Here is a 14,567-nt window from a genome sequence, read left to right on the forward strand (position 1 = left end):
CGCTGGCGGGCAGTGTTCCTCAGGTTTTGATGCGAGTAAACACATTTCATTGGTCCCTGTCTTCCGAGAGTCTGAGGTTGAGATTTACTACGGTGCGTTTGAGCACATTGCCGCTGCACTACGTTGGGCAAAAGATTGTATGGGCCGTACTTTTGCAGTAAACTGACTGGTAAATCTCAGGAAATCTGGTCTCCTCTCAAGACTGCCTCGACAGTTGCAAGTGTGACAGAACCCGCAGCTAAAAAAACTACTGCTCTAATTGACACAGACACGGTGGCTAAAGATGCCTATTAGTACAGTAGAGAACAAACGAACAAATCCACAGACAAATTAAATTCCATTTAGTCTTTATTCATTTTTGGTGTATTCAGCCGTTTTGATTTCGGGTAGGCTATAAGCCTAACTAGACTTGGTAAACATTGTAATTGGACTGGACAGCTATACATGTGTACACCGCTCTAATGCGGGTGCGGGGTATAATAGCTTTTATTTGTATAGCACTTTTCCTGAAAACGTTGCAGCTCAAAGTGCTTTACTCATTATATAATCATAATTACATTATTTAGTCATTTAAAGGCAGTATTAAAAAGATGGGTTTTTAGTCTTGACTTGAAAATATTTGCTGAGGTTGCATCCCTAATGTAAACTGGCAGTGCATTCCACAATCTGGGTGCATAAAATGAAAATGCAGCCTCACCAAATCTCTTCTTTTGTACATGTGGTAAATTGAGAAAGCCAGCGTCAGAAGACCTGAGAGCTCTATTGTGCTGATATACTAGCAAAAGGTCTTTCAGATATTCTGGTGCTGTGCCAGTGAGAGCTTTATAGATGGTTTCACAGCCGACGTCTATGGAGGACCAAGTCTGTCAAAATTAACAATTAATATATAGATAAATAAATGAGTGTATGAATAAATTAATGAATGAATACACACAGTAATAAGGAAATACATTTCTATATTTATTTATTCTTTTACGCATTCATTCTTTGTTTTCCACATTCATTCTTTGTTTTCCACATTCTTTTCCACATTCATTCTTTCTTTTCCACATTCTTTCTTTCATTCTTTCCCCGATTATCAGATCTGTATGCAAATATGGGGGCGTGTCTTGCATGTTATAGTATATATGGGGCCCTTTTCTTTGATCTCGATTTCCTTTGATGTTATATGGGGGGTCATAAATCAAAGGGGCTTGATCTTTTACAGAAGGGGGGTTTTAATTGCCCCCCGCCATTTGTTCAGAACACCCCCCTTTGGCGAAGGTGTGAATATAGGGACTGTCCCAATACGAATGTTGACGTAGGAAGGACCCCACCAGACAGGAGATACTGGTGGCCTTCTACCGCTGCGCAGTGGAGAGCATCCTCACCTACTGAATCTGCAACTGGTTCTCCAGCTGCACAGCCGCAGAGAGAAATTCATTGACCATTCATTCATTGACCATTCATTGAAAACCTTTATTGTCCCCAATGGGGAAATTTTGTTGTCAAACAGCTCAGTTAGGGCAGAAAACATTCAATACAGAAAACAGAAAACATTCAATAAATAAATAGATAAAACAGTGCCGGCTCAATAAGTAAAAAGTTCCAAGTTCCAAAGTTCCAGCTCCGGGTCTCCCCCACCCTGCAGGGCCTGGTTGTAGAGTCGGAGTGCAGCTGGAACAAAGGACTGTCCAAATCTTTTTGTACTTTGACGGGGGAGAACAAATCTGTGGCTGAACTTGCTCCTCATCCCCGCCAGCTCGCAGTACATCGGGTGGGAAATGCGCTACAGAGAGTCGTGAGAACGGCCCAGAAGATCACCGGCGCCCCCCTCCCCTCTCTGGAAGAGCTGTACAACACACGCTGCCTCAGGAAGGCCTCCAAGATCTCCAGAGACCCATCCCACCCTGGGTACGAACACTTTGCCCGGCTGCCCTCGAACAGGCGGTACAGGACCATGTCCGCAAGGACAAACAGACTGAAGCTCAGCTTCTACCCCAGGGCCATCCAGGCCCTGAACACAGCAAAGACCTAGGTTCTGGGCCCTGGACAGTCTGGACGGATTGATGGCAGCTGCTGGATTGAAAAAATCAGGTGTAGTGCTGAGGCACAAATGTGTACATTTCAAGCCTGCAAACTGCGACACTTTAAATGAATGTGCAATAACACTATGTGCAATATGACAACCCTAGGGTACATAAGGTTGCAGAGAAATAGGAAATGTTAGAATAGGTATAGCATAGCATAGAGTACAGCACAGTGTTTTATCTGTACAGTATAGTATAGTGGATAGTGTACATAGCCTTTATTTATGTAAACCAGCTCCTTTCCCTTCTTGTTTTTTTTGTTTTTTTTCTTTCCTAGCACCAGGGGAGCCACCCCTCCCAAATTTCGTTGTTTGGTACCTGTACTATAGCAATGACAATAAATACCATTCATTCATTCATTCATTCATTCATTCATTCATGTTGTCCACGCTCCCACTGTTCGGTTCTGATAGGGTTAAATAATATATTCTTATTCCACCTGTTTGTAAGACAGGTGATGCTAACCCAGCGCTAGTTCAAACAGACCGTAGTAGACAACAAACAACAAAGAGACCCGGACTCAATCATGATTCTTATTTTCTTGCAAGGAGAGTGAATCCCGAAGTCTCCCGGAGAGACTCCGCATTCAAACTGAATCTTTCCCCCTCCGAGCCAGTCATTTTATTCTCAAACACACAAAGACACACGTACAGGGGGGAGCCAGCCTCGTGAGGAACACACAATCGTAGGAACACACATGGGTAGGGGGAGGGGGTTTCATGGACAAGTACAGCGTTTAGCAAAATCAGTTTCATGGGAAAGTACAGCTTAACATAAACAGAGCATAAACAGTTTCATGGGAATGTACAGCTTAACATAAACAGAGCATAAACAGTTTTATTGCTGGGCCCCTCGGACAACACAATGTCAGGAAGAGGAGGCCCAGCTGGGACAGAAGATAAGGAATGGACAGGGGGTGAGCTTGTAAGTTTGTGCACAACAATAAGCACAAGGTTGAACCTACGGAATTCACAGAACAGGACAAAGTGTACAGTGTCCTCTTCAACAAACATATTCACAACATTAAAACATTATGAAAACATCATTCAACCCTAACACCCACGCATTTTCATTGGTTGATACCGCGCGTGACGTGGTGAAAGCGACAAAGTCAAAAAGTCTTGTCAGTTACCACCACAGATAGTCCTTGGGCCAAACCATTTTTCATTACCATCTGGGTGGGCAAATTCTAGATGTGATTTTTTTATTCCTATACATCCCTAGATTATGTTTTGATATGATAGACCTTTTGGTTTGGCAGCTTATTAGTGGTTAGGGGTTAAGGTCCCTTGCCATATCTTGCTCCCCTTCGCATGATTCGCGCGTAGCTGTGCTGTGCTGTGTGGTTGTGATAGAGACATGAGCCCGCTTGAAGCGTGTGGTCACACGCTCGGTCTAAGTTAAAAACATTCTCCTGCAGTCAGGGTTTAGCAGTCACCCCACAATTAGATGGGGTCTAGTCAATCACCCAGCCTGGAGTTGGTGGAGAGGTGTTCTATGAAACACTCCCACACTCCGGGCGCTCTAGGGTTCGGGGTCTTGCCCTCGAGCCTCGGGGACCGCTAGGCTCCTCTCCTTTCTCGAGAGGCACCCAGTTTGTGTTTACACTCGTAATAGGAGCTTACCCGTGCTGAACACTTACCAAGTAGTCAGATGAGAACTGGAGAAAGGCAATCGATGAGTGTTAAAAAAGTTAAAAACTCTTTTACTGGTTTTCTTCATACACAGTTACAGAAAAATAAAGGTACATGGACAGTAAAGCCACAGACTATAGTTACTTCAAAATCACCAATACAGATTCTGGCAAAAAGCTGTCAGCTCCAAAAAATGCAAAGATACACACATTATGTAACATCATACAGCCAGGTGCAAAGTCCCCAATCCATCATGTTGACAGATGCTGATGGGGGGGATAGTTGTGCAAGCTTCCGGTTACCAACTCAGATTCAGATTCAGATTCAGATAACGTTTATTGCCATTATGCTTGACACATATAGGAATTTGTTTTGGCATTTACAGAAGGTGCATTTATGCTTTTTTCACATAAACATGAACAAAACAAGTACAAATACAAATGCAAAAACAGGACAGACAGTGCATGGATAGTGCTGTATATAAAGTGCAGTGCAGAGTTATTCAAGGTCCAGTGCATGTTCAGTCCTGGGCAGACTTGGGGAGGGGGAAGCCAGAGTCATTTAGCAGCCTGGCGGCTGAGGGGAAGAAACTGAGCCTGTGGCGGGCCTTTAATGTCTTAGGCAGCCGCAACCTTCTTCCAGAGGGAAGCAGGGTGAGGAGGCCGTGGCCGGGGTGGAAGGGGTCGGCCATGATCTTCCTTGCCCTCCTCAGAGCCCTGGTGTCATGCAGGGAGTTGAGGGAGGGCAAGGGACAGCCGATCACCCTCTCTGCGGAAGTTTACAACTGCCATTCAGAGTTGAGGGCCTCTCTGTGGTTTCGTAGTAAGGGGTGGACAGGCATGGGATCTCTGAGCCTCAGGCCTAGGGGGCTGAGAATCTCCATTTGAGGTTTCACCTCCTCTAACACCACCACACTGAGCATATAGAAAAGAAAGAAGCGCAAAGAGTTATCTGAGGATTTGAGAATCAAAATGGTGTGGAAAAGCCATGGACAATCTCAAGGCTACAAGTCCATCTCCAGAGATCTTGATGTTCCTGTGTCCACTGTGCAGGACAGGTGCCATGTGGGTTGATGCTATTAAGCCTGTAAAAAATGTAAAAGATTTTAGGTTCTCAACAGTTTTTCAGAAACAGAGCAGTGGAAAAAACATTATTTTGTGTGAGTTTGCCTTTGTGAAATCGAATAATAACAATAGAATAATATTTCTATAATTAGTATATTATATTTAAAAAAGAATATCTTGCCTTATAACAGATAGGTGCATCAATCCATAAGAGGGTAATGTAGTATATTTTACTACACACACACATACATGAATTGTAGAGTAATAGGGCCGTGCTATGAAGGGCCTGTCCTCCTGACAATGGGGGTTTTATGACAGCTTGTAAACACACACCCTTTTTTCTCAAAACAGCCAGATGACCATATTAGGATAAAGAACGGGGGAAATGACCATTTTTGGATAGGAGGCTAGGAACAACTGTAGAATGACGGTTTATGGCTTTTTGACCCATACCTCCTTTTTTTGGTTGGGCCATGGGTGAAGGTATATTTGCATATGAAAAGATATAAAACTCGGGGGCAAGGAGTGCCCTGTCTCTCTGCTTCCTGTGACCCCCCCCAGCTGACCAGATCTCCAAACCAGACGATCGTATGCTGTGTATCTGCCTTGTTTGAATAAATGGTCTTAAACTGCTCAAGAACTATATTCTTCATTTTAGTAAGCAACAGGTAACTTAATAGACAACAGTAACGACAGGGTTTTCATCATGGTGAAGTCGTCCACCAGATCATCCATGTTCAGAGATTTAACTCTGCTCTACTGCCATGAGCATGAGGAATATACACTGTCCTTTTGCATTGAGTCTTCAAACCTTCTCCCATTCAGAATCAGAATCAGAAGACGTTATTGCCATGACATGTAAACATGTTAGGAATTTGGTTTGGGACAGTGGAGCACGGTTTACAGCAGGAGAGGTGCAAGACAGGACAAGACAGTGCAAACCAACATGGGTGGGGGTGGAGGGAGGGTAGATAGATAGGGGTCAGGTCAGGTCAGGGGGGAGGGGGGCCAGCAGCATTTAGGAGCCGGATGGCTGTGGGGAAAAAGCTGTGTGCATGTCGGGCCTTCACAGTTTTTAGAGACCGCACCCTCCTGCCTGAGGGGAGTGGGGAACTGACATAAAATAGGTTGTACTGGAGAGTTTTTATTTTATTTTTACTAATTGTTAGAGTTCAATATGTTTTCAATGTTGTTTAGCTGCTAAACAATAGATGTGTGATTCATTGTTGTTTAGGCTTTAATTATATTTATCCCTAGGCATAATCACCTTTTGCACTTTGCGTAAGAAATGTATTGCTTTGCTTAAACTGTACAATTGTGACATACTCTGAAACATTGTGTCCCAAAGAATAGGGAATTAAGACTTACCACACACACACACACAAACACACACACACACACACACACACACACACACACACACACACACACACACACACACACACACACACACAGGCTGGGTTAGAGGTGGGACAGGCAGGCTGTAGCTGTTGATAAGGTGACAGTTTCCTTTATCGTGGTGCCCCATCCCTCCAGATAACGTACACACACACACAGCTCACGGAACCTTATGTTCCGGACGGACAAATGAGGAACTAAAGATCTAACCACTGAATAACAATAAAAGGCTGCAAGGAGGTAATGTTCATGTATTCGCTGCTATGACCTGCACTGCCAATCTTATGGTCCCTGGTACATTGTTGCTGTCTACATCTTTCCTAGCAGGTGGACCTGATTCAATGACCAAAAAAAGGTCCTTATGTCCATTTTCCTTTTTCCCCCCCTGGCATATTTGTGTTACCAGTGTGGTATATTTTAGGTTACTTGAAACACACACACTCTGGCCTCTCCTCTTGACCAGCTCTAGGGAAGGGGGGGCAAGCATCTGTAGTGGCTGTAATAGGATCACTGGTAGATATAATTGCATTAGGGCCCGAGGGGGGTGGTGTTATGGCAGACAGCAAGGCGCCCCTAGGGGTTGGGCAACCACACACACACACACACACACACACACACACACACACACACACACACACACACACACACACACACACACACTGATCATTAACAGATGTTAAAGGGTCCTTGAGATAGCCTGGAGACACACACACACACATACATTGACCACTCCATATTAGGGCAAAGAACGGGGAAAACAAGCTTGATCATACTGTGTTTTGGTTGGCTCAAAGGGTGAGGGGAAAAGGGTATAAAATCCTATGGACAGGCACAGCCCAGTCTCTTTCTTTTACACTTCCTGCGACCACCCAGATGACCAGCTGCAGACCAGATCTGCTCAAGAACTCTTCCTCATTTTTTAGCAGCAACAGATACCAGAATATACGAAACCAGCTTACCTAGTAAAAGTGAGGCGATTGATAATATCAGAAACATGCTTGCACACACATATAACTTACTCACACACAAGTTAGTGTTACTGGCCCCAATTTGGTACAATTATTACTGAAATTACTGAGAATAGAGACATGGTTGACATACGTAAATTAGCTATTGTTCCCTTTAACGTTAGCCAACTAGCTTGTTGGCATTAGCTTCACAATCGCGGGTGACGTTAGGTCGGGTTTTTCACTAAAATAACATATTAGAATGTTTGTATTGACACATCATGACATGGACTTGTTCATTAATATGTTACATTTGAACCAACAGTATTATGGCTATTGTTATTGTGTAACCCACCTGAATGAACGAGAATCATGAACATGGTTTTAAGGCTTTAACGGTTTTAACATTACTTTGTGGATTGTTTATTGAGGAACTGTTAGTAGGCTACTAGACAGAGCAGAAACCTCTATGTCCTGTGTAAGGCGATCAACTTCTCCAGAATTGATTTAATTGAGTCGTCACTTACAAGCGAGTTAGTTTAATCTCAACGAGACGTCCTTGATACAACTTCTTAAGATAAAATGATCCAATCAAATATTAGGCACCACTACTGAACTGTTCATTGAGAGAATATTTATTCAAGCACATCAGCAAGCGATAATAGTTCATTTCCATGGAAAAGTGGTCCCATCTAGTTTCACCTCGGCAGGCCAGTATCAGCTAGCCGTCAGCTAGCCGTCAACTGCAGAAGCTTCACCAGAAAAAGAACCCCGTTTCGCCTTGGTACATATTTGATTTAACATTTGGGGCTGGGCTGTCCCTCCTCCTGCTATCTGGTAGTTTTTTAATTGTCAGCATAAAATCTGTTGCAGCTGTGACCATTTGATTTGTAGCAAGTGTTTTAGTTAGTTATGTGGCCTTCAACTCCTCTCTGTGTGGGTGCGAGTGTACTGTGTGTTATCTTCTTCTTCTGGCCTCCCGTTGCCATGGTGATCCACCTGTGTGAGCACTGAGCAGCCTAGTCTTGCGCAACGTTAGACACACACACATTCTGTTAAGTATTAAGAAAACAGTAAGCTTTAAGAAATCAGTAACCCATTCCCTCATGACTAGGTCAGTGTGTCCTTTATCAGAATAGCTTGTGAAAACATAACTGTTGAAGTTACACAGTCCTATGACTTAGGATTCGATTAACAAGTTAAAATATAGTATAGAAGAATAGACTTATCATTAATCATTAGTTATGAAAGTATAAAATCAGTACAGAAAAATAGAATATCATAACAGCAGGTGTAAAATGGTTGTTAGCACATAGGTAAAAATAAGTAATTTACAGGCGGTTTGAATCATAAAACTTCCTTTTAGTCAGGAGCTTTTCTTCATGTCGCTCAAAAACAGAAACTCTCTTTTGGCTAATTGCGAGACCTTCCTATTGTTCTCAACTGACCTCAGTCACATATTATTTAAATGAGCACATAGTACATGATATATCACTTCTAGTTATTTTAATACAAATTCCCAACACCCGCGCAACTACAGCGCCTATAGGCTGGCTGGTGGGGTGAGATGGAGCCGAGAGGATTTTGAGTTACCGTTACCTCTGTGGAGTGGATACAATCACAAAAACGACAAAAGGTGTTTCAGATTTCATTTTCATGTGCCATACCTTGCCATACCAAAACGACGCCTATGGTACAGAGGATGTCTGAATACCTAGGAGTGGACTTAAGGACACACTACACCTACCACCCACAGAGTGAGGGGGTAGTAGAAAGATAAACAGGACTGAACTGGGTAAAGGCGCTTAATACTCACAGCCATGAGGGGAAGGCCTAGACCTAAGACTGGTCTCTCACCCATGAGATTTTGACAGGCCAACCAATGAACACAGGTTTAGAAACACCCTTAGGGCACATGTTAACCACTGAATATGCAAATGATTACATACTTGTTGAAGGTTTTGAGTGACTTCCACAGGAGTGTGATGGGGTGAATAGTTATCTTAACTGGCTTGGTTCCCAAAGAAAATGAGAAGGGTCCTAGCCTTCTTGGTGCCAGGCCAAGACCCTTGATGTTTTATGGCCAACATGTTACCACCAATAAGATAGTAACTTTCCTTTGTTCGGGTCGGGTGTGTGGGGCGGGGGTTGGGGTCTGCCAAGACCCTTGATGTTTTATGGCCAACATGTTACCACCAATAAGATAGTAACTTTCCTTTGTTCGGGTCGGGTGTGTGGGGCGGGGGTTGGGGTCTGCCAAGACCCTTGATGTTTTATGGCCAACATGTTACCACCAATAAGATAGTAACTTTCCTTTGTTCGGGTCGGGTGTGTGGGGCGGGGGTTGGGGTCTGCTGCTGTGTGCTGGTAGGCAAACTGGTAGTAGTCGCTCTATGAGTAGGGAAGGGAATTTTCCTGGCTACACAGCGTACAGGTTTTTTTTTACCTTTGCCTGCTTGCGGCTCTGTCATTATGTGAAGCACATTGAGTCACATCTTGTGAGAAATGCGCTATACAAATGAAACTTGATTTGATTTGATTTTTATTTTATTTGTTCCTGGCTCATTCGCTGTTTGACCACAGACCTGTGAACAGTCATTTGTGTGAGCCCAGATCTGAATTAATTGTATCGACATATGCATATGCGACTTATTTCCAAATCAGCTTTTAAGGACTCTATAATGGACATTCTCACTGACACGTATGCAACTGTTTCTCAACCCTCTAATATTTTTCCAAACCTTCCCTGTTGTATGTATGTAGTATGCAAATTTTTTATTCTGTTAGTGTTGTGCTTAACTTTTGTTGTGCTTAATGTTGTGCGGGTTTATGTGGATGTGTGAAGCTGCCCTTTTAACTGATGCTGTCACTGTATGTAAGTGGAGGAGGTGTTGGAGATGTCTGTGTATGTATATCTTTTAACTGTTCTGGAAATGCTTGGATGTGTGCCGCTGTGTGTTGTGTGTGTTCTATTGTTTCTATTGTTTCTTTTCAGCCCCTCCTCCCCTCCCCCCAAGAGGCTTTTGTCTTTTGCCAGGCTGCCAATGTAAATAAGAATTAGTTCTCATTGGCCTGCCTGGTTAAATAAAGGTTAAATAACTAAAATGCATCCACCGAACACTCTCATTCCTCTATCAGCCCAGCTTTGTGTCTCCAGAGCAACGCCATGCCCTCAGCCGAAAGTCTCAGCAGAAAGTCGGCTTTCACTTCCCCTTGAAAAATCAGGTGTAGTGCTGAGGCACAAATATGTACATTTCAAGCCTGCAAACTGCGACACAATGTTATTGCACATTCATTTAAATGAATGTGCAATAACACTATGTGCAATATGACAACCCTAGTCGTTTTATCTGTACAGTATAATATAGTGGATAGTGTACATAGCCTTTATTTATGTAAACCAGCTCCTTTCCCTTCTTGTTTTTTTTGTTTTTTTCTTTCCTAGCACCAGGGGAGCCACCCCTCCCAAATTTCGTTGTTTGGTACCTGTACTATAGCAATGACAATAAAGACCATTCATTCATTCATTCATTCATTAATAATAATAATAATTTATTAAATTTATATAGCGCTTTTCCAAGGCTCAAAGACGCTGACAATATAGGATACACATGGGGAGACACAAAAACAACAAGTAACACAACAAGTAACATGGAACACAGAGTCAGCGAACGGGGAGGGGGGGGGGGTGTAGAGTCCGGTGTTGATCACAGAGTCAGCGAACGGGGAGGGGGGGGGGGTGTAGAGTCCGGTGTTGATCACAGAGTCAGCGAACGGGGAGGGGGGGGGGGTGTAGAGTCCGGTGTTGATCACAGAGTCAGCGAACGGGGAGGGGGGGGGGGTGTAGAGTCCGGTGTTGGAACACAGAGTCAGCGAGCGGGGAGGGGGGGGGGTGTAGAGTCCGGTGTTGGAACACAGAGTCAGCGAGCGGGGAGGGGGGGGGGGGTGGTGTAGAGTCCGGTGTTGGAACACAGAGTCAGCGAGCGGGGAGGGGGGGGGGGGTGGTGTAGAGTCCGGTGTTGGAACACAGAGTCAGCGAACGGGGAGGGGGGGGGGGTGTAGAACACAGAGTCAGCGACCGGGGAGGGGGGGGGGTGTAGAACACAGAGTCAGCGACCGGGGAGGGGGGGGGGTGTAGAACACAGAGTCAGCGACCGGGGAGGGGGGGGGGTGTAGAACACAGAGTCAGCGACCGGGGAGGGGGGGGGGTGTAGAACACAGAGTCAGCGACCGGGGAGGGGGGGGGGTGTAGAACACAGAGTCAGCGACCGGGGAGGGGGGGGGTGTAGAACACAGAGTCAGCGACCGGGGAGGGGGGGGGGTGTAGAACACAGAGTCAGCGACCGGGGAGGGGGGGGGGTGTAGAACACAGAGTCAGCGACCGGGGAGGGGGGGGGGTGTAGAACACAGAGTCAGCGACCGGGGAGGGGGGGGGGTGTAGAACACAGAGTCAGCGACCGGGGAGGGGGGGGGTGTAGAACACAGAGTCAGCGACCGGGGAGGGGGGGGGGTGTAGAACACAGAGTCAGCGACCGGGGAGGGGGGGGGGTGTAGAACACAGAGTCAGCGACCGGGGAGGGGGGGGGTGTAGAACACAGAGTCAGCGACCGGGGAGGGGGGGGGGTGTAGAACACAGAGTCAGCGACCGGGGAGGGGGGGGGGGTGTAGAACACAGAGTCAGCGACCGGGGAGGGGGGGGGTGTAGAACACAGAGTCAGCGACCGGGGAGGGGGGGGGGTGTAGAACACAGAGTCAGCGACCGGGGAGGGGGGGGGGTGTAGAACACAGAGTCAGCGACCGGGGAGGGGGGGGGGTGTAGAACACAGAGTCAGCGACCGGGGAGGGGGGGGGGTGTAGAACACAGAGTCAGCGACCGGGGAGGGGGGGGGGTGTAGAACACAGAGTCAGCGACCGGGGAGGGGGGGGGGTGTAGAACACAGAGTCAGCGACCGGGGAGGGGGGGGGGTGTAGAACACAGAGTCAGCGAACGGGGAGGGGGGGGGGTGTAGAACACAGAGTCAGCGACCGGGGAGGGGGGGGGGTGTAGAACACAGAGTCAGCGAACGGGGAGGGGGGGGGGGTGTAGAGTCCGGTGTTGATGTTGCTGGGAGCCTCGATGGGGCAGCGGAGAATGGCTGCCTTGGTGGCAGCAGCAGCAGTGAGGCGATGGTTGTGGTTCAGTGAGTGTAGGTGAGACGAGAGAAGGGCAGGGGGAGGTGGGGGGCAGGTGAGACGGCCGGGAGTCCAGGGCAAAACGACAGGCAGTGAACCAGAGCGACAGCGCGGTGCCGCCGTTGCCGTTGTCATCTGTATTGCCAGCCTGGGACCGAACCCGCGCGGCCGGCCAGCCTAGCCGTGCCATGCCATGCCAGCGACCAAATCGCGCAGCAGTGAGTGAAGGCTGGGAAGGACCGACAGATGGCAACCCCCGAACCGGGGAGGGAGCGGTGGCTACCTCCCGGGACGAGGGTAGTAGCACAGCACGGCCAGGCCAGCGATGTCTGAGAGCGGCGCGCAGCGGGTCGGTCGGCAACACAGAGCCGGGGGACAGGAACGGTGAGGCGGTGAGTACTGCAGTCCGGTAGTGAAGGCGGTGAGTATTGCAGTCCGGTAGTGAAGGCGGTGAGAGGCGGGAGATGGCGGGGGGGAAGGCAGCGGAGGTCGGCGGGACAGGATACAAAAAGGATAAGACAGGATACAAAAAGACAGGATACAAAAAGACAGGACAGGATACAAAAAGACAGGATACAAAAAGACAGGAGACAGGACCGGGAAACAGAAGCGGCAGTCACAACGCGGACGCCAGCGTGCTCTGAACCCGGAAAAACAACTACGGGAAACACAACAGGACAAATAGGACGAGACTGTGTGTGTGGTGAGGAGATAGCAGAGGCATGTGGGTGTGTCATTCATTCATTCATTCCAAGTGAAGCAGTTACCTCAGCCTCCAGCAAATGGCTCGGGGACTTTCCACCCAACTGGCTTGGGGACTTTCTACCCAACTGGCTTAGTTGCACGTGACATAACCAAATATTTTCAATCACATGCCTTGTGGTGATAGAGCAAGGGCTAAAGCAACCAGAGAGAATCTACTTCAAAGACAGACCTCCTGGGGCCTCATGTAAATGGTAAATGGATTGACTTATATAGCGCCTTATTCCAAAGCGCTTTACAATGGCCTCTCATTCACCCATTCACACACACTCACACCAATGGCGGCAAGCTACCATGCAAGGCGCCGGCCCGCTCATTGGGGGCAATTTGGGGTTAAGTGTCTTGCCCAAGGACACTTCGACATGTGGCCAGCCGGAGCTCGAACTGCCGATCTGCCAACCTTGCGATCATTAGACGCCGGCTCTACCTCCTGCGCCACAGCCACCCCGTATATTATATAAAGCTTTGTATAGAACTGCCGTAAAAAGCTTGTGTACGTAGACAAGCAAGAATGTTTACGCACACCAACATTTGCATTTCAGGAATCGTGGAGATGGGGAGGGGGGGTGGTGACGAATCTCCTTATTTATTCAGTATACTGTATTGGTACAGCCTGAAGCAATACATTCAGCCTGAGTCTGAATAGCACATGCAGGAGGCCTGCGATCCACGTGACAATGCTGTACTCAGCTCAGTAACTACGCCATGTAGGGACAAGCAACGCCTATTACTTTTAATGAACTGTCTATGTGATGCACTTATTCCAAGACTAAAATGTCACTCTGTACTAGGCGAATACGGGAGGATCATAGGAACAGGACATGATGCGAAGCCAGAAGCAGTGTTTTGCAAAGTGCGGCCTTAGACATCACAAGGCCTGGATCTGGGATTAATCAATACCATATCCGCATCCCACCCACTCCTGCATCATCCTTGTGTTCTGCCACAGCTATGGTTAAGAAACAGAACTATTGGGTAAAGATGTTGTTTATAAATCCACTGTCCTATATCCTATGTCCCTACACTGTTCCATGCTTGAATACGTTTGTATACGTTTATATTACTGTTGGGAGAAACTGAGTAGGTTCCGGGAAGGGTGAAAAGAACAACCTCAACTGATCTCTCCTGTCAAGCCCTACTGCTGAAAAACATTAAGTAAGGATGCGCTCATTGGGTGCCACCCAAGGTCATCAGGCGGGCTCGTTGTCTCCAGTGAGAACGGTTTATTTAGACTGAGATGTCACCCTGCCCTCTTACATGCCAGGATGTACCCCAGCCTCTCTTTGAGTGAATTCATGCACAGATACCAGAATTGTGTTGGGATGACCATAATGATCTAAAAAAGGAAATGACGGCATAGAAAGAGCGTCCCCCTATATATATACTGTACATCTGTGATTTTGCCATTCTCATTCAGTTGTGGTTCGAACCAACTCGTTTGTTGCAATCTGTGAAGTTTGTAATAAACTGGTATCTCGGCTAAGCTCAGTGTTTCCCGTGTTCATTTGTTCTCAACGACCA

The sequence above is a fragment of the Nansenia antarctica genome, assembly GCF_963989245.1.
Source record: "Nansenia antarctica genome assembly, chromosome: 14".
NCBI lineage: Eukaryota > Metazoa > Chordata > Actinopteri > Argentiniformes > Microstomatidae > Nansenia > Nansenia antarctica.